Below are 21,002 nucleotides of genomic sequence, written 5' to 3' on the forward strand. Positions count from 1 at the left end.
TGTTCTCCGTGGTTTACCCAAGATGAGCAAACAAGAGTGACACGGATTTTTCTGAAGTGGACAACGTCTCCCACTTCCCACCACTGATATTGTAGGACCAAGGAAAAGAAACCCTGCCTCTCCTTTCTACGGGACACGGTAGTTAAGGAAACTCCAAATACATTCTCATCTTGAACCTCGTGGCAACCCAAAGTGAGAAGAAGCTGAGTGATGTCAGTCACACTGCTCAGAGTCACTGGTAATGACCGAAGGCTCAGGATTCGGACGCCGGCCTGGCGTTACAGGTGCGGCCCTGCCCCCGGCACCAGCAGGACCCTCAGCCATGGCAGGCATCCAAGGACACCCTTGCTGTATTTGCAGAGGACTGGCCAGTTATTCAGCGAACACTGGTCTTACTGTAAGCTCAGCTGTGTCCCTTTAAAGCCTCCCAAAAGGTAACAGCTGTGCAGACAGTGGGCCGATTTCACATATATTAATATAAACTCTCCCTCCCCCAGCTACCCCCCACCCCCACCCCCCGCGCGCACACACGCCCGGGACTCTTGTTCCTCTTTAACTTGTCTTCCCAGGGAACACAGGAGAATGGAAGATGTTGGTAAAACAGGCTATGCCGGCACTCAGATTTATTTATCCAAGAGCTCGGTACCTCTACATATAAGTTACAGCAAATTGTTTTGTTGCCAATAAAATACCTAAACACAAGCTTTGATTTCCTCAGCTGTCAAATGGATTGAACAGCGCCTGCCCTTCCTATCCTTTCCGTGTCACAGGGCTGTTGAGGGATCGACTGAAACAAGGAGGGTGCGAGCCTACAGATGACTCTTCACGTAGGTAAGATGCTGTGAGGTGCACCCCCCGAGGCCGGGCCTCGGGCCTCAGTGGACTCCCCCAGGAGCCGGGAGAGGCTAAGCCCGGCGCCCGCGCGGACCTGACGTGATTGTGGCCGCCCGTGCCTAGCAGAAATTCCCGGGTGCCGGCGCTGCGGATCCAAGATCACAGCCCCGCCGCAGCCATAAAAGCCGTAAAGGAGATCAGAATCGGCCCCAGCGGCCAGCCTGGGGGTGAAGTCCTCGGCGGGCGCGCGCAGCTGGGCGCGAACCACCCCACAAGCGCGCGCGGGCGGCGGCGGCGGCGGCGGCGCGGGCTTGGCCCCCACGCCCGGCCCGGCTCGGCTCGCCGCTCACGTAGCGAGAGCGTGAGTCAGCGCGCTCGGCCGCACCCCTGAGCCCAGGCAGGGCTCTCTGGAACCGCGCCGGCCGCCGGCACGTCCCGCCGCCCCGCTCTGCAGGCCGAGCGGCTGTCCGCGTGGGCGGCCGAGGCGGCGCGAGGGGCCTGGCGGTAGCAGTCGGGACAGCCACGCGGTTGTGGGGCTCGCCTTCCCTCCGCGGACCTTCCCCACTCCCCCCCGCCCCCACCCCCGGCGCTGGCCCGCCCGGAAGGAGGGGCGGCGGGGGGGGGGGCGGGGAAGGGAAGGACGGGCGGGGCCTGGGACGGTGGTCCTGCGCCAGCGGGAACTCGACCTTCGTGTCCCTGTGTGCTTTCCTTTGAGCCGCACACTCGCCTGCTCACGTTTGGCGCGACTGGGCAGTTCCCCCGCCGGGGCTGTGGGGCCCAGCTGCGGGGGGGTCGTGCCCCGGGCAGACTGGGGGTGGAGGGGGTGGAGGGGGTGGGGGTGACTAAATTAAGGGGGGAAGTCCCTTATCAACCTAATCTCACAGGCAGCGGGGACTTAGTGGAGGCGGCCTGCATTTCCTCAAATCTGCACCTGTTTAGTTACAACCACCAACTTTATAAGAGGAAATTGCCTACGTGCCTGACGGCTGAAGGACAGAATTAGAAGTACTCTTGACTAAACGTGTGAACACAGCAGTGCCTCCCGTTCAGCCCTAGACCTACAGGGTTGCAAGACTGGGCCTCCTGAGGGCAGAAAAAATTCAAGTCCTCCTTTGCCCTTTGGTAAAATATTCTTTCCCAAATTAGGGCGCGCTATAAAGCTTTCCTTTTTATGTTATCTGTGATGTGCCTTTGTCACTCTTTGAAAGCCCGAGCCAGGGGTAGCCATGTTATGGGGAGGGGGCCGAAGAAGAATGCTTATGAAGGGAAAGAGATAGATGGGGAAGAGGAAATGTGAATTAGGAAAGGAGCATTGAACAAAGAGTAAAGTGATTCACAGATTATTAGTGAGCCCCTAATGGAGGTGAGGCATGCCTGGGCACTGGAATGTAAAATCAGTGGCTCCCCAGGGTCCCTACTCCCAAGAGTTTACAGTTGAGAGGGGACATCAACCAAGTAAAGTGAAACACAAGGGAGAATTAGTGCAATGGTTCAAACACCCGGACTCAGGAGCCAGGCCGTCCAAGTTCCCCAGCCAGCTCTGCAGCTTCCTGAGCCAACGGATTGCCCTCAACCGCCTTCATTTTCCTTGTTTGAAAAATGAGAATGGAAAACAATATTTTTTAGGACTTTTCGAAGAACTAAATACATTAATACAAGCAAAGCACTTGGACAATGCCCTGCGGTCCCAAGGCACTCAATAAATACTGTTAAAAAAATGAATGAAGGAGACACAGGCAGGGCCCAGTACAGCAAGGCAGATTATTCACTGCTTAACTCCAGAAGGCACATACACATAGATGTGAATGCTGTACGATGTGGTAGTCCTGAGTATATCTATTTTAATATTGCTCATAATAGCAAAAAATGGAAATTGAAATGCATTTATTTATAAATAAAATGTACGTTCATACAATGGAGTGATATTAGCACCACTAAAAGGAATAACTTACATCTATGTGTATCAAAATGGATAAATCTCAAAAATACATTGACTGAAAAACAGTTAAGTTGCAAAATGATGCACACAGCATGATGCCATTTATATAAAGCATGCACACACAAAAATCCATGTATTTTATATTTATTATGTCTTTTTTTTTAATGCTGGAAGAATACACACCAAACTTAAAGGTCTCTCTGGATGGAGGAAGAGGAATTAGGATTTGCTATGCGGGTCATTAGGGATTTAGCTTATTCCATATTATACTAATTGTTTCAAAGAATGGTGTACATATATATCATGAAGTTTTGTGGGGTTTTTTTAAGGTAACGATATACCAAATAAAATCAGAAGCAAATATATCAACACTGGCTAATTCTGGGTTGCAAGAATATGAGTGATCATTCCTTTTTCACTTGTACTTTTCTGTATATTCAAATTAAAAATAAATACAACCTTGCAGTACAAGTGCTATCAGAGTTATGAAAGGGGTGGGCCTGGAGAGCCTGTCTTGGATGAAGCTAGCCTTGCATGCCCAGAACCTCTCTGGTCACAAAAGAGGAAAGATCTGGCTTTGCAAGACCCCTCTGTTCTGACTGTACCCTGGGGCGGGAATGGGTGCCTCTGGAATGCCAGGGCTGGCCCGTGGACTGGGCCGGGGCTTCCCTGAGCATGGTATTGCGGGTGCCTACCCTGTGTAGGTTCCTCCTTCAATCCTTAGGCTCCCTAAAATATGGCATTCTAGTGCCTGCAGGGGAGACAGCTGGCGCTGGCAGAACCCCTGAGAGAGGGCGCCGTGCTCCATGAATACGCCACCTACAATACTGAAAATGCAGTGAGCTCCTGAACATCACAGAGCAGGTGAACAGTAAATGTGGACATGGAAAGCATACCCAGCTCCCATCTGTGGCTGCCTGCTCTTCTTCTCAGCCCCTGCTGAGGACACTTTTATGGGTAGTGCCCTCTCTGGAAGCAGCTCAGTGTAATGGTCAAGATTCCAGGCTTTGCAGAACTCAAATCTAGACTATGATTTGGGGCAAGTTACTCAACTTCTCTGAGCCTGCTTTCTCTTTTGTGAAATGGGGATAATAACAACGGTGCTGGGGGTACGGACTGGGAATCCTCAGTCAGTTGTGACTAGGTGTGGCTCAGAAAGAGAAGTCTTTCGATAACAGAGACTGTTTTAAAGAGATTTTTCTTATTCTATGGCTGTCCTTTACCCTAGTAAAGGGTTAAATGACTGGAGAAAAAGGATGAAAGCCTTTTGCCTCAGTCACGTGGGACTGAACTTGATATTGACATTCTAAGAGAGTTTTAGGCCTAGGAACAGTTGTTTCAAGAAAGCCCATTACCCCCCCCCCCTTAAAGAACCCATTGTTTTCGTTTCTTAATAGCCAGCATTATCCACTCAAAGCCCCCATCTCCAAACAGGATGCTCTTACATTTAAAAAAATCACTTGGACACCAGTGCCTTCTGAAGGAAGCAGACGGAACTTGTGATTAAATGAAACACACGAAGAATTCCTTCTTTCTCCCTTGGTTGCTTTCTCTCCCTGGCACCCATAAACAAAAGCGTCTAAGGCATTTTTAATTCCCTCGTGCTGAAACTCCATGATTTAAACCTGATTCCCAGCTGCTCCTTTAGAACGGGTTGCACAAAATGTTGTTCAGTCCAACCAGCCCCCAGGGAGGGGTAAACACGTACCGCGGGATGGTGGGACGTGCAGAACGTCAGGGGAGCAGAACCAAGCAGAGTTAAGCATGTGCTGTGACTAATAAAGGAGACCTGGGGTGTGGCTGTCATCAGAGAAGTCACCTCCCCACAGGGCTCCAGTACCTAAGAAAGTTGGGGAAAACAACGAGTGATTCTCAGGCAGTATTTACCCAGCCAGGGTGAATGTGGCTTTAGTTATCACATTCATGCTTTTCCAAGCTGCCCTCCTGTGTTTGTGCAGGAACGGGGTGCTGCCGCAGGAAGTCTAAATGATCTCTCTGGGGTAAGCCCCATATCTAGGAAGCTAGCAGCCCAGCCCACAGCAAGGCAGAAAAGCCTCCGCCCTCGGCCCTGGCCTGAGCAGAGATGCCCAGGCATTTCCCCAGGCATCCCAGCCCCACACCCGTCCCTGTCTTGTTCCCAGGGTTGGGCTGGGTATGTAGGAAGCCTCTTGGCACAGAGCATCATCACTAGCATGAGTAACCCTTCCTCTACGTTTCGGGACAGCACTGGCCCCTTCACCAAATGCAGTTTGTATTATTTCTCAGAGTATTGGTGGTGGGGATAGCATTTTTAGTTTTTGTTTGTTTGCTTGTTTTGTTTTTTTGCTTTTTGGTGTGGTTGTGTTGTTGTTATGGGTTTTTTGTTGTTTTGTTTTGTGTTTTTTTTTTGCTGGTACAGAAGTAACGCACGTCGGTTGCACAAAGAAACCTAAAAGCAATAGAAATATATGAAGAAGGGAATATCAACCACCCCTGTACTGGGTGCAAGAGTGTTCCCCTGCTCAAATTCATGTCTCTCTAGAACCCGTGAAAGTGACCTGTGAATGGAAATAGGGTCATTGCAGATGTAATTAAGAAGAAGTCATACTAGGGGCGCCTGAGTGGCTCAGTTGGTTAAACATCAGACTCTTGGTTTCAGCTCAGGTCATGATGTCAGGATCATGGGATCAAGCCCTGCATCAGGCTCCATGCTCAGGGCAGAGTCTGTTTGGAATTCAGTCTCTCCCTCTCCCTCTGCCCATCCCCACCGCCCCGCCCCCAAAAATATAAATAAGTAAATCTTTTTTTTAAAAAAAGAAGATGTCATATTAAACATAATATGACTGGTGTTCTTGTAAGAATAAGGGATTTGGACACAACACACAGGGAGAAGGCCATGTGATGACAGATAGAGACTGAGGGGCCGCACGCAAACCAAGGAACAACAAGGATGGCTGGCCACCAGCAGAAGCTAAGAAGAGACAAGGAAAAATCAAGAGCCGTAAAAGAGAACACAGTTCTGCTGACCTTGATTTCAGACTTCTGGCCTCCAGAACTATGAGACAATAAATTTCTGTTGTTCTAAGCCACCCAGTTTGTGGTACTCTGTTACGGCAGCCCTTGGAAACTGACACAACCCCAAAACCCACCACCCGCAGAGATAAACAATATTAATATTTTAATGTATGTCCTTTGATTCTTTCTATAGTCAAATGCATCTTATGAAATAGATGGCCAGTCTTTCTCTGGGAAAATTTCAGCGATCCCTCTCCTCATTGACTTCGGGCATCCATTGCTTTTTCAAATAACTAAGCAGCTGAGAGAATACTGAGGAATATCCCCGGACTCCTCCCACTGTACCCCCAAACTCAGAGCCCAAGGCCCTAAAAAGTCCCTGACGTCACCTCCAAGTGACTCTACAAGTCATTCTGGGAAGGACTGTCCTAGCTGATCTGACCGGCAGACAGAGCCAGCGGGGCCTGTGCACCAATCACACTCTCTACCCCTGTGTTCCGGGGCAGTGACAGCCTCGGCCATGGAACCCTCTTTGCCCCAACCCTCCCCCAGCTCCCAAGGGAGAAAACTGACTACAGACTAAATCCTTTACATGGACAGATCGCCAGCACCTCTGCTAAATACACTAGCCATGAGCCCAGTCACCCGTATTAGAGAGGCACCCAAGGCAAAGGTTTTGGCTCCTCCTCTCCTTTTCCTTACTCTAACCATCCTCCCAAAATCTAAGTAAATGTCAAGTCCTGAAAACCTTGTCTGTGTAACATTTCATAAATCCATCCTCTTTCTACAGCTACCTGGAGGCTCCAGATCAAGGTCAACATCGACAGTGATAGATCATGTTGGTAAGTATGTACCCTTGATATGAGGTGATGAAAATGGCACAATTTACCTCTGTGATCTTCCTCCCCAAAACCAAACCCCATCTAAATGTTAGGAAAAACATCAGACATTCCCAAGTTGAGAGAGATTCTACAAAACACCCAAACAGTACTCCTCAAAACTGTCAAGGTCGGTGTGCCTGGGTGGCGCCATCAGTTAAGCATCTGACACTTGGTTTTGACTCAGGCTGTGATCTCAGGGTGGTGAGACAGAGCCCTGAGGCAGGCTCCGCACTCAGCACAGAGCCTGCTTAAGACTCTCTCTCTCTCTCCCTCTCCCTCTCCCTCTGCACCCCCTCCCCACACTCACTCTCTCTAAAATAAATAAATTTAAGAGAAAAAAAAAAACACCTGTCAAGGTCATCAAAAACAAGAAAAGCTTGAGAAACTGTAATAGCCAAAAGGAGTCTAAGTAGTCATGATGATTAAATATAATGGGGTATCCTGGATAGATCCTGGAACAGACAGAAAAGGACATTATATAGACACTAATGAAATCTGGATCAAATATGGTCTTTAGTTAGTAATACTGGATCAATATTGGCTTATTAATTATAATAAATGTGCCACACGAATGAATATAAGATGTTAATAATAGGGGAAACTAGGTGTGGCAGTATATGGGAATTCTCTGTACTATCTTTGTAATTTTTCTGTAAGTCTAAAACCATGCTAAAAAATTAAATTTATTTTAAAAAAAAGAACAAAGAAAAGGAAACTGTGTGCATAGGGCAAGGGGCTGGTTGTGGATGAGGGTGAGGGTCTGGATGAGGATGAGGGTCAGGATGACTAATCAGGAGTATTACATTCCCTCCTGGCCTGAAAAATCAAAACACCATTAACTCAACCCACTCCTTCCTCCCAAGTACCAACAAGGGTGTCTAGAATTCAAAGAATTCATGACTCTTCCAACAAAAGATATTTCAGAAAAGTAAAAACAAACAACACACAGGGTACATACTACATTAATATTCACAATAATAGGATCCTAAATTTTTCTTACCACTTTATTTACCATGACCTGTCCTGTATAAGTTCCATGTTTTAGTCAGACTGTTCTAGAACAGTAGTCCCCAAACTCAGCTGTGCATCAAAATCACCTGGCAGACTTTTATTAAACACAGATTTCTGAGTTCCATCCTAGAGTTTTTTATTCATTAGGTCTGAAGTGGGGCCTGAGAATTTTCATTTCTAACTAGTTTCTGGGTGATGTTGATGCTGCTGGTCTGGGGACTAATAGTTGGAGAATGAATGGTCTAGAATTATCTTCCTTATCTACAGACTTTTTTTCCTTCTTATCTCTGTGTCTTTGCACATTTAGAGTCCTATCTGGAAGGCAGTCAACATATTTAGTACCAGGCATGCCAATAGATTCATAGGCTACAACAGTGGTTCCTAGCCTCATGGAATTTACATTCTAAGAGTCAGACAGGCAAACGATCAATCAATCAATCAATAAGAGAATTATAGTCTATGGAAAGTGCTCTGAAGGAAATAAACAGGGTTATATGACAACTAATTAAGAGTAGGAAGTATATGAACATTTCTTGGGTACCTGATCACCATCCGTTCTCCCCATTTCCCATGCTTACACTATCATGAGTTTTTCAGCAATGTTGGGTGGGTGGCCTGGACCCCATCCATAGCTCCAAAAGTGAACCCTACCTGGCTTAAACCAATTAGCACGGCAATCTTCCTGGCCTCAGGGGTGTGATGGAGGCTATGGTGCCCCGTTCAGATGTTCTTTTCTGGGCAGTACACGCATCCCCCGGATACTGTGAGTATTGACTGCTAAGGCACACAGCTGTCCTCTTCTCCAGAGAATGGTCCTGGCTGATGGGAGCTGCCCAACCTGGGGGCAGCCCTCAGCCAATAACTGACCGATCTACAGGCACAAAAAGCTACACTGCGCCTGAGTTGTGGTTTATGCTCCCTCTGTGCATCAAGCCAAGGCTAGAATTAACCTGAGATTTCTTAATTCTTCAGTATGTTTGCCTTCCTTACCCTGTTCTACTCTCTCCCTCACAAATGTGTCTTCCTTCCTTCTCTCTTTTCTTTCCCTTTTTTCTTTCTTCCTTCTTTGCTTCCTTTCTTCTGTCCTTTCTTTCCCTTTATAGTCATCATACTGCACATTAGGTCTCCAGAACATGTTCACCTTACAACTGAAAGTTGGTATACTCTGACCAATGTCTCCCCATGTCTCCCACCCCTCAGCCCCAGGTAACTATTTGACTCCCTGTTTCTCTGAGTTTGACTTACTTAGATTCCACATGTAAGTATCCATCTGTCTTCCTGCAGCTGGTTTATTTCATTTAGTATAATGTCCTCCACAATCATCCATGTTGTCACAAATGGCAGAATGTCCTTTTTAAAAAAAATTTTAGGGACACCTGGGTGGCTCAGTTGGTTAAACGTCTGCCTTCGCCTCAGGTCATGATCCCAGGGTCCTGGGATTGAATCCCACATCGGGCTCCCTGCTCCACGGGGAGCCTGCTTCTCCCTCTGCCTGCCGCTCCCCCCTGCTTGTGCTCTGTCCCTCTCTCTCTAATAAATAAATCTTTAAAAAAATGTAATGTAATTTTTAAAGATTTTATTTAAGTAATCTCTACACTCAACGTGGAGCTCAAACCCAGCACCCTGAGATCAAGAGTTGCACGCTCCACCAACTGAGCCAGCCAGGTGATCCTGGGTGTCCTTTTTTTTTTTTAAGACTGAATACTCCACATCTTCCTTATCCATTCGTCCATTGACAGATATGTAGATTGTCTCCATATGCTGACTACTTGAATAATGCTGCAATGATCATGGGAGTGCAGATATCTTTTCAAGATAGTAATTTCTTTCCCTCTGGATATATACCCAGAAGTAAGATTGCTGGATTATATGGTAGTTCTATTTTTAATTTTTTGAGGAGCCTCCATACAGTTTTCCATAATGGCTGTATAAATTTCTTGCCAACAATGTATAAGTGTTCCTTTTTCTCCATGCTCACCAACACTTGTTATCTTTGGACTCTTTTATAGTAGGCATCCTAACAGGTGCAACATCTCTCATTGTGGTTTTGATTTGCATTTCAATGATTAGTGATGTTGAGGATCTTTTCATGAACCTATTGACCATTTGTATGTCTTTTGGAAAATGTTGATTCAGGTCCTTTGACCATTTTTTAAATCAGGTTATTTGGTTTTTTGCTGCTGAGTTGTTTGAATTCCTTACATATTTTGGATATTAACCCCTTATCAGATATATGATTTGCAAATATTTTCTCCCATTCTGTTAAGTTGCCTTTTCATTTTGTTAATTGTTTCCTTTGCTGTGCAGAAACTTTTTAGTTTGATGTGGTCCCACTTGTTTATTTTTGCTTTTGTTGCCTGTGCTTTTGGTGTCAAATCCAAAAAGAAAAAAGAAAAAATATCATTCGCAAGATCAATGCCAAGGGGTTTTCCCCCACGTTTTCCTCTAGGAGTTTTATACTTTCAGGTCTCACGTTAAAGTTTTTAATCCATTCTGAGTTCATTTTTCTGATGGTGGAGGGTCCAATTTCATTCTTTTGCAGGTATGTATTCAGTTTTCCCAACACAATTAATTGAAGAGACTATCCTTTCCCCATTGTATATTCTCGGCACCTTTGTTGAAGATTGGTTGACTGTATATGAGTGGGTTTATTTCTGGGGGCCTTGATTCTGTTCCATTAATCTATGTGTCTGTTTTTTGCCAGTACCACGCTGTTCTGATTAGTGTAACTTCTAATATAATTTGAAATCAAGAAGTATGATGTCTCCAGCTTTGTTTTTCCTGCCCAAGATTACTTTAGCTATTTGGATTTCTTTATGGTTTCATATAAATTTTGTGATTGTTTTTCCTATTTCTGTGAAAAAGGTCATTAGAATTTTGGTAGGAATTACACCGAATCTGTAGACTATTTTGGGTAGTATGGATATTTTAACAATATTGATACTTCCAACCCATGAAAATGGGACAAGTTCCCATTGCTTGTGTCTTTATTTCTTTCAACAATGTTTTATAGTTTTCAGTGTACAGATCATTCACTTTCTTGGTTAAACTTATTCCTAAGTATGTTATTCTTTTTGATGCTATTATAAACAGGATTATCTTCTTGTCTTTTTCAGATAGCTCATTGTTGCTATATAGAAATGCAACTGATTTTTGTATGTTTTTATATCCTGCAACTTTACTGAATTTGTTTACTAGGTTTAAGAGTTTTTGATGGACGCTTTAGGGTTTTCTATATACAAGATCATGTCATCTTCAGTGACAATTTTACTTCTCCCTTTCTGTTTGGATGCTTTTTATTTCCTTTTTTCTTTTCTTACCAGCTGTGAGTAGGACTTCCAGTACTATTTTAAATAGGAGTGGCAAGAGTGGGCATCCTTCTCTTGTTCCTGATTTTAGAGGAAAAGCTTCAGCTTTTGACTGTTGCATATGATGTTAGCTGTGGCTTGCCATATATGGCCTTTATTATGTTTAGGTACATTACCTTATACCTAATTTGTAAGAGTTTTTTTTTTTCATGAAAGGATGTTGAACTTTGTCAAATGCTTTTCCTCCATCTATTGAGATGATCATATGATTTTTATCCTTCTTTATGTTAATATCACATTTAATGATTTGCATTTGTTGAACCATCCTTGAATCCCAGAGATAAATCCTACTTTATCATGGTGTACGATCCTTTTAATGCACTGTTGATTTGGTTTGCTAGTATTCTGATGAGGATTTTTATATCTATCCTCATCAGGGATATTGGCCTGTAGTTTTCTTGTAGTGTCCTTGTTTATCTTTGGTATCAGAATAAGGCTGGCCTTGTGAAATGTTTGGAAATATTCCCTTCTCTCCAATTTTTTGGAAATATTTGAGAAAGACTGGTACTAATTTTTCTTTAAATGTTTGGTAGAATTCAACAGTAAAGCCATGTGGCCTTGAGTTTTTCTTTGTTGGGAGTTTTTTTTTTATTACTGATTCAATCTCCTTATTCATTATTGCTCTGTTCAGATTTTCTGTTTCTTCATGATTCAGTCTTGGTAAGTTGTATATTTCTAGGAATGTAGCCATTTCCTCTAGGTTATCTTCTGAGTTTGTTGGTGTATAATGCTTACAGTAATCTCTAGCAATCCTTTGGATTTCTGTGACAAAAGTTGTATTGTCTCCTCTTTCTTTTCTGATTTTATTTATTTGAGTCTTCGCTTTTCTTTTCTTGATTAGTCTAGCTAAAGATTTGTCAACTTTCTCTTTTCAAGAAAAACAACCCTTAGTTTTGTTCTTTTCTATTGATTTTCTTTTTATTGTTATAGTCTCTATTTCATTTTGTTTCTACTCTGATCTTTGTTATTTCTGTTGCTAACTTTAGGCTGTTTGTTCTTCTTTTTTTTCCTAGTTCCCTGAGGTTATTTAAGGTCTTTCTTTTCTTCTTAATTTGTTGTTTATCGCTATAAACTTACCTCTTAGAACTGCTTTTTCTGCATCCTTCAAGTTTCGGTATGTTGTGTTTTCATTTTCCTTTGTTTCAAGATATTTTTAGTTTCCCTTTTGATTGCTTCTTTGATTCATTGGTTGTTCAGGAGTATGCTCTTTAATTTCCACGTATTTGTGAATTTTCTGAGTTTTCTCTTGCTATTGCTTTCTAGTTTCTTATGTGGGGTCAGAAAAGATACTTGACACCTTTCAGGTATTTCTTGAAGAACAGTTACACATGCATCTGAATACCTACCTCAGACTCTGCTTTTGGAAAAATGGCCTAAGACAAATGAGCACAAGATCCATATCAGGACTATCAGAGCCAATGTATATTTATCTCAATACCCAGATGTTAGGTGAATTGTTGACAGCCATTGGAAAGAAGAGAAGAATCAAACCAACACTAAGGGAGTAGGGTGAAAAATAGAAGACAGATCTTGGTCATTTAGTTTAAACTATGGCTATGATGTATTCTTAGGTCAGATCTATGACTGGTTATTCAGTTATGTGAGACAATAAATTCCTTTGTATAATATAAGCCAATTAAGCTGGAATTTGTTACTTGCAAGAAAAATCATCCTGGCTGATATATTGGGGTCATCAAAGAAGGTGACTCAGAAACGACATCTAGACTGAGATTTAAAGCATGAGAAAGAGCCAACCATGCAAAGAGGCAGGAAAAGGAAAGGAGAAAATAACCAATGCAGAGGCCGTTCAGTGGGAATTTAGCAACTGGAGCAACATAGAGGTCAATGTGAGCAAGGTGGAAAGAAGTAGGACACAAGATTGGGAAGAAGAGCAGAGACCTCATAATTGTGGCTTATGCAAGAAAGGTGAGTAGAATTCTAGTCGGCAAACCCATACTCAAAGAAAAGACCGTGTCTTAGCATCAAAAGATTAATGAATAATTCTATGTTTAGAGAGTTTAAGTGAAAATTTTATGTTTAAAATACATATGTATCATTTTTTATGATTCCCCATTTTAAAATTTTTGAATTAAGCAACTACCCATTGCAGATCTCATCAGATCAGAGCGTTGTCACACTATCCTCTCGTATGGATGTACTATAATCTATTAGCCTTATCGACTGTTGCCAGTGTTTCACTTAATTAATAGTTCTGCAGTGAATGACCTTGTATATACACCTTTGCACAGTTATTGGAGTAAACCTGTAATTTTATAAACATAGAATTTCTCAGTCACAGGAAAGCCACATTCCCACTTTAAATTTCCCAATTTGAACTTAAATTGCCAAGTTGTACCTAAAAGTACCAATTTATACTCCATTTACAGCAAACCTTACTGGACATTTTATCAATTAAAAAATATATTTTCCGGGGCGCCTGGGTGGCTCAGTCAGTTAAGCATCTGCCTTTGGCTCAGGTCATGACCCCAGAGTCCAGGGATCCAGTGGCAACTCTGGGCTCCTTGCTCAATGGGGAGCCTGCTTCTCCCTCTCCCTCTGCCCTGCCTCTGCTCATACTCTCTCTCTCTAATAAATGGATAAAAGCTTAAAAATAAATAAATAAATAATACATTTTCTGATCAAATAGGCCAAAAAAATGCTTTCATTTACGTTTGTTTAATTATTGAAGTGTATTTTTATTTGTCTGCTGGCCATTTGTACTTCTTCTATTATAAATGCCCAATTCATGTCTCTTTAAACTTCTGTAGAGTTCTTTATCTTTCTATAGACTTGTAAAAGTTCTTTGGCTTTTATGAATATTGATCCTTTATTTGTCATGTGTGATTGAAATATTTTTCCCATTGTCATTGGCATTTGACTTTGCTTATGGTGTGTTTTAGATTTTTATGTACTGAAAATCACTCTTATAAAAATGCCGCTAGGTTATGTTTTCATGCTTGGAAAAGACTTTACGCAGGCACACCTCGGAGATAATGCAGGTTCAATTCCAGACCACTGTAATAAAGCAAATATCACAACAAAGCAAGTCAAATGAATGTTTTGGTTTTCCAGTAAACGTAAAAGTTATGTTTACACTATACTGTAGTCAATTAAGTGTGTACTAGCATTATGTATTAAAAAAACAACGTGCATACCTAATTTAAAACTAATTCCTTTAAAAAATAAATTAAAAAATACTTTCTTGCTAAAAAATGCTAACCGTCATCTGAGCTTTCAGTGAGTTGTAATCTTTTTGCTGGTGAAAGGTCTTGTCTCGATGTTGATGGTCGCTGACTGCTCAGGTAGTGGTTGCTGAAGGATGGGGTGGCTGTGGCAATTTCTTAAAATAATACAACAATGAAGCTTGACACATTGATTGACCCTTCCTTTCACCAATGATTTCTCTATAACATGCAATGCTGTTTGCTCACATTTTACTCAAGCAGAACTTCTTTCAAAATTAGAGTCCTCTCAAACCCTGCCACTGTTTTATCAACTAAATTTATGGAATATTCTAAATCCTTTGTTGTCATTTCAACAATCTTCACAGCATCTTCACCAAGAGTAGATTCTACCTCAAGAAACTACTTTCTTTGCTCATCCATAAGAAACAACTCCTCGTTTGTTAAAGTTGTACCACAAGATTACAGCAATTCATCACATCCTTAGGCTCCACTTCGAATTCTAGTCCTCTTGCTATTTCCACCACATCTGCAGTTACTTCCTCCACTGAAGTCTTGAGCCCTTCAGAGTTATCCCTGAGGGTTAGAATCAACTCTTCCAAATTCCTGTTAATGTTGCTATTTTAACCTTCCCATGAATCACAAATGGCATCTAGAATGGTAAATCGCTTCCAGAAGGTTTTCGACTTACTTTGCTCAGATCCTTCAGACGAATCACTACCTATGGTAGCTGTAGCCTAAAGAAATGTATTTCTTAAATAATAAGACTTGAAAATCAAAATGATTGCTTGATCCATAGGCTGCATAGTGGATGTTGTGTTAGCAGGCACAAAAACAACATTAATCTCATTGTACATTTCCATCAGAGCTCTTGGGTGACCAAGTGCCTTGTCAATGAGCAGTAACATTTGGAAAGGAATCTTTTTTTTCTAGCAGTAGGTCTCAACAGTAGGCTTAAAATGTTCAATAAACCATATTGTAAACAGATGTGCCATCAACCAAGCTTTGTTGTTATTTATAGAGCATGGGCAAAATAGATTTAACATAACTTTTAAGGGCCCTAGGCTTTTCAGAATGGTCAATGAGCACTGGCTTCAACTTAATGTCACCAACTGCATTAACCTCTACTAAGAGAGTCAGCCTGTCCTTTAAAGCTTTAAATCTAGGCATTGACTTCTCCTCTTTAGCTATGAAAGTTCTAGATGGCATCTTCTTCCAATAAAAACCTCTTTCATCTACACTGAAAATCTGTTGTTTAGGGTAGCCACCTTCATTAATTAGCTACATCTTCTGGATAACTTCCTGCTTTACCTTGAACTTTTATGTTATGGAGATGGCTTCTTTCCTTAAACCTCACAAACCAACCTCTGCTAGCTTCCAATTCTTCTTTTGCAGCGTATTCACCTCTCACAGCCTCCAAAGAGTTGAAGATTTGGCTGAAGGTAATGTGACTGGTTTAGTCTTCTATCCAGACCACTCAAACTTTCTCTACATCGGCAATAAGATGTTTCGTTTTCTTATCATTTGTGTGTTCCCTACCGAAGCATTTTTAATTTCCTTCAGGAGCATTTCCTTTGTATTCACAACTTGGCTAACTGGCACAAGAGGCCTGCCTTTCAGCCTGTGTTGGCTTTTGACATGCCTTCCTCACTAAGCTTAGTCATTTCTAGCTTTCGATTTAATGTGAGACACATTTGACTCTCTCTTTCACTTAAACACTTAGAGGCCATTGTAGGGTTATTAAGTGGACTAATTTCAGCATCATTGTGTCTCAGGGAATAGGGAGGCCTGAGGAGAGGGAGAGAGATGGGGGAATGGCTGGTCAGTGGAGCAGTCAGAACACACTCACATTTATCAATTAAGTTTGCCATCACACATGGCATGATCCATGGTACTCCAAAATAATTACAAAAGTAACATCAAAGATCACTGATCACAGATTACCATCACAAATATAATAATAATGAAAAAGTTGAAATATTATGAGAAAAACCAAAATGTGACACAGAGACACGAAGTGAGCAAATGCTGTTGGGAAAATGGTGCTGGTACAGTTGCTCAAAGCAGGGTTGCCACAAACCTTCAATTTTTAAAAAACCCAGTATTTACAAAACACAATACAGTGAAGTGCAATAAAACAAGGCTGCCTCTGTTTAAAATTAGAAAGCCTCTCACCTGTGTTTTCTCTAATATATTTAGGGTTTAAGTCTTTACATTTAAATCCTTTTGGAATTAATTTTGTGTGAGGAGTGAGGTAAGGATTCAGTTTAATTTATTTTCCTGAAGCCTTGCCAGTTGTCCCACTATAATTTATTGAGTAATCTGTATTTTCCCTACCAATCTGAAATGAGGTTATTATCAAATATTATTTTTATGTTTGGGTATATTTCTATGCTCACTATTCAATTTCATCAGTGTATCTATTCCTACATCAGTACTAACCTGTTTTCATTACTGCAACAAAAATGTTTGCCTTATACCTGCCTTTTCTTGGCTATTCTCATTGCCAAGTTTTAATAGTTATTTATTGGTTTTATCCCCCTAGTGAACTTAAGTTCCTTTAGAGCAGGAACTGTTGCTTAAGCATTTTTATAGCCTTGACAACTTGGCTGAGTATTTATTTTTCTTAGTAGCTTTCCATCTTGCTCCCCCAACCCCACAGTGCCTTGCACAAAGTAATCACTCAGCAAACATTTATTAAATTTTAAGTGTTAATGGGTGCCTGGGTGGCTCAGTCGGTTAAGCATCTGCCTTCAGCTCAGGTCATGATCTCAAGGTCCTGGGATCGAGCCCTACGTCGGGCTCCCTGCTCAGTGGAGAATCTGCTTCTCCCTCTCCCTCTGACCACCGCCCCCCCCACTCACGCTCACAGCATTTTTTCTCTCTCTCTCAAATAAATAAAATCTTTAAAAATAAAATAAATTTTAAGTGTTAAAGTAGGAAGAGCAAGATGTCCTAAGATAAGAGACGGAAATCAAAAGAGTGAATTTGTGAGAGCTGAAACAGATAGCCCCAGCGGTAGTGATGTAAGACAAATGGGATGATAAGCAGCCCCAGCCGGGGTGACAGTCTGCTCACAAAAGCACCAGTGTTGTTGGTGTCAGTGCACCAGCTCTGGTGCCTGATCAAGTGCTCTGGTCAACAGGTCTCGATGACTGAAGGAATGACTGCCTTTGTCATCCAATTCTGTAATGGATGAAGAACCGACTACCCATTGCCTCCTGCATTTCCTGAAGAATGGCTGTCACTGTAAAGGACTGTGACTTGGCATGCGTGTACCTCATCATCCAGAGGAGCTCTCTCCCTCTCAAAGTAGCCCCCTACGTGTTGATGAATTGCCTGTGCTAGGAAGCTGTATATTTCTTCCAATGATTCTGCCATAGACCACAAGGTTTTACTGGCATTGCCCTCAGAACCTAGGGATAATCCACATGTAAGGGGATTTGGGGTAAAGCTGCCAGCTGAGAGTTAAACTCCCAAAACTAACACAGAATCATCATTTTCCAGAATCTGCATCCTTCTTAAATTGTTAAAATTTCAGATTTCCGGTCACGTGAAGAGTCTGGTTCGGGAGGTCATGGTGGGCTTGAATATGTATGTCTAATAAGCGCCCTCGGTGATTATCAGTTTGGGAACCACTAACATAATGGATTAGATTAATCTAGATAGAAATGGGTTGTATAAGAGACTGAGGAAACACAGGAGTCCAATTAAGTTAATTAGGGTGTATCCCTAAAACAAGAATGTAACTAAAAAAAACCAACCTAATTATTTACACTGAGATCGATTTTAAAAAAACGAAACAAAAAACTTCTGCTGACAGAAGAGTATGTGTCAGACTCAAGCCTAAAATAGAAATCAGAATAATGTGTCAGTACTATTAAAATGAAAGAATGAATGAATACACAGACCAGCCAAAGCAAATTTTCAGCTCTCCTTCGATTAGAGACTCTGAAAAGTTCTGGCCATGGCAGTTGCTAGAATGAAGTATGCAACTAACCAGGATGACACCTTTAAAATATGAAAATCATCTGAATGGAGATGTTTCAACATGGATTACCTTCGAAGAGTCCTATTAGTTCGAAGTCACAGTATGTAGCGCTGATGATAGCTAAGTGTGTGACTTTGGGCAAGCTGCTTACCTCTGGGCCTGTTCCCTGCCTCTGAAATAGTGCTAGTTTGTTTCTGAGTCCCAGTGATCTGTAAGTTCTCCTACAGGCCTCGAATTCTTTGGTTCTATGACATAACCATCTCTTACCAGATGCACACACATGGATCCCGGCTGCTGACACGGGCCCGAAATCTTGCGACCTCACTTCTTTTAGTCCTTCCCTAAGACAAGGCCTGTGACAACCTGGAGATTCAGACACAGTGACAAACTGCTGCTGAACACTCAAGCTCCTCTACAGATCACTGTCTGATCTCTGAAGGGGTTTCCGGTCTGTGTTCCAGGAATATGCCTTGGTCTCACATCATTCCTTCCTTTCCAATAGGTATTGTCCCTTAACTGCTGGTTGAAGGTGAATGTGATTTTCTATCCTCTTCCCAGGGCCTCTGCTCATCGATAGTTATCTAAGCAAAGACATTTGTTTGTCATTAAGAGTCTCTAAAACAATGTTACTATACAAATATATCACAAAGGTATGAAAGAGAGAGAATTATGTCTTTTATTTTATTTTGTAAAGATTTTATGTTTAAGTAATCCCTATACCCAACGTGGCACTTGAACCTACAACCCCAAGATCAAGAGTCACCTGCTCTACCAACTGAGCCAGCCAGGTGCCCCAAGAATTATGTCCATTAAAAAAGTAGATAGAAATTGGGGCACCTGGGTGACTCAGTCGGTTAAGCGCCCAACTCTTGATCTCAGCTCAGGTCTTGATCTCAGGGTCATGAGTTCAAGTCCTACATTGGGCTGCATATTGGGCATGGAGCCTACTGAAGTAAATAAGTAAACAAACAAACAAACAAACAAATAGATAGAAATAAAGATAGAGATAGGAAGAGTGATAGAGATGGAGAGATCTTTCTACGTTAGGGATATCAACCTAATGCTCCCAATATCCAGAAAACTCTGAGAAACTGAAGAATAAATGACTAAAAATCACATAAAGATATCAACCATTTACCCAAAAGGACAAAAAACAAGCCATAAACATTTAGAAATTGTTCAACTTCAAAATAATAAGAGAAATACAAATTAAAACAATGCTGCAATAGCTTTTTGTTCTTACCAGGTTGTCAAAACTTAAAAGCCTTGATGAAACATTCTGCTGGCAAGACATTGGGGAAATTGTTGCTCTCATAGATTACTAGTGGAAATGCAAAATGGCACACACTTATAGAAGGGAATTTGGCAATACCTAACTAAACTACATGTATGTTTACCTTTTGACCCAGCAATCCCCCATTTATGATTTTACCCTGAAACTGTACCTCTACCATAATGAACAGATATAACAGCAAAAATAAGCAGTTGAATAAGGTGTGGCGCATCCATTCAATGGAGTCCTGTATAGCTATAAAAAGGAATAAGGAAGATCTCTATGAAATGATAGGAGTGATATACAGAATATAGATTTAGGTTTAAAAAAAGTGAGAAAGTGGGAAGTGTAAGAAAATAAAGGTGAAATAAGAATATGTATATACGGGCGCCTGGGTGGCTCAGTTCGTTAAGCGACTGCCTTCGGCTCAGGTCATGATCCTGGAGTCCCTGGATCGAGTCCCGCATCGGGCTCCCTGCTCGGCAGGGAGTCTGCTTCTCCCTCTGACCCTAACCCCTCTCATGTGCTCTCTCTCATTCTCTCTCTCTCTCAAATAAATAAATAATAAAATCTTTAAAAAAAAAAAAAAAAAAGAATATGTATATTCACTACATATTTTCACAAAAGAAACACAGAAAGAACAAATGAGAAATTAATGAGTTTGGTTATCCAGAGGGTAAAAACAGGGTATAAAGGGATAAAAGAGCACTACACATTCTTGGAATATCTTTTTCAGGTATCATTTTGGCTCTTGGAAGTATATTACTGTTTTATTTACTCAAAAACATAAAATTAAAGCAACAAGAATGGAGGTGGATGAAAAATCTAAAATGGGATACAAACAGAAACAAAAGAGTCTTACTATATTTTAAACAAATAACCTAAGCACACTGAAGAAAAATAAATTAAGCCAACTACCTTGAACACAATGCTTTGCTTATATAACCTTGATCTAAAGACTAAAACAGCTACCAAATCTGAACTCCACTTTAGTATACACATTTTTCTCCGTGGCATGGGTGCATAATTCTGAAATTATTTTCTGTATGTTGTAGGATGGAGTAAATGAATAAATATTTTGAGAATGTGGGGAACCAAGTTTCTTGCTTTCGGAGAAGACATACAAATATGGAGGAGGCAGGCTTTAAAGAATCCTGTGTTGTTGGATTGAAATTGGATACAGTATGAATTTATAGTTTTTAGTGCATATATAAATATAGAAATAAATATGCTTATTTAATATATGAATGGGTACAGTATGAATTTATAGTTTTTATATGTATATATATACACACACACATACACACATAGAACTAGATGTGTATGTCTGTTTCTTAGGTCTGTCTGCTGAAAGGGCCTAAAAGCTTTGACGCTGGTAGCATCCACATCTGGGTTTCTGGAAACCATTCCCCACTAAAAGGAACCAGGGCTCCCTGGAGAAACAAGTGATTCCAGGGCTCAGACAGAAGAAGTACAAGATGAGTCTCCACTATCTTGTGTCAGAAAGTAAATAAGTGCTCAAAAAATGA

The 21,002-nt window shown here is 41.6% G+C and overlaps 1 long non-coding RNA gene across 1 annotated transcript; it reads left to right on the forward strand.

Moving 5' to 3' along the window:
- Nucleotides 1–707: 707 nt before the first annotated feature.
- LOC116632891 lies at nucleotides 708–17,441 on the forward strand. Its single transcript, XR_004299525.1, has 3 exons — nucleotides 708–831; nucleotides 6,558–6,609; nucleotides 17,355–17,441. It is a non-coding gene; the product is annotated as an uncharacterized LOC116632891 (long non-coding RNA).
- The last annotated feature ends 3,561 nt before the right edge of the window (nucleotides 17,442–21,002 follow it).

The sequence above is a fragment of the Phoca vitulina genome, unplaced genomic scaffold, assembly GCF_004348235.1.
Source record: "Phoca vitulina isolate PV1807 unplaced genomic scaffold, GSC_HSeal_1.0 scaffold7, whole genome shotgun sequence".
Classification (NCBI taxonomy): Eukaryota; Metazoa; Chordata; class Mammalia; order Carnivora; family Phocidae; genus Phoca; species Phoca vitulina.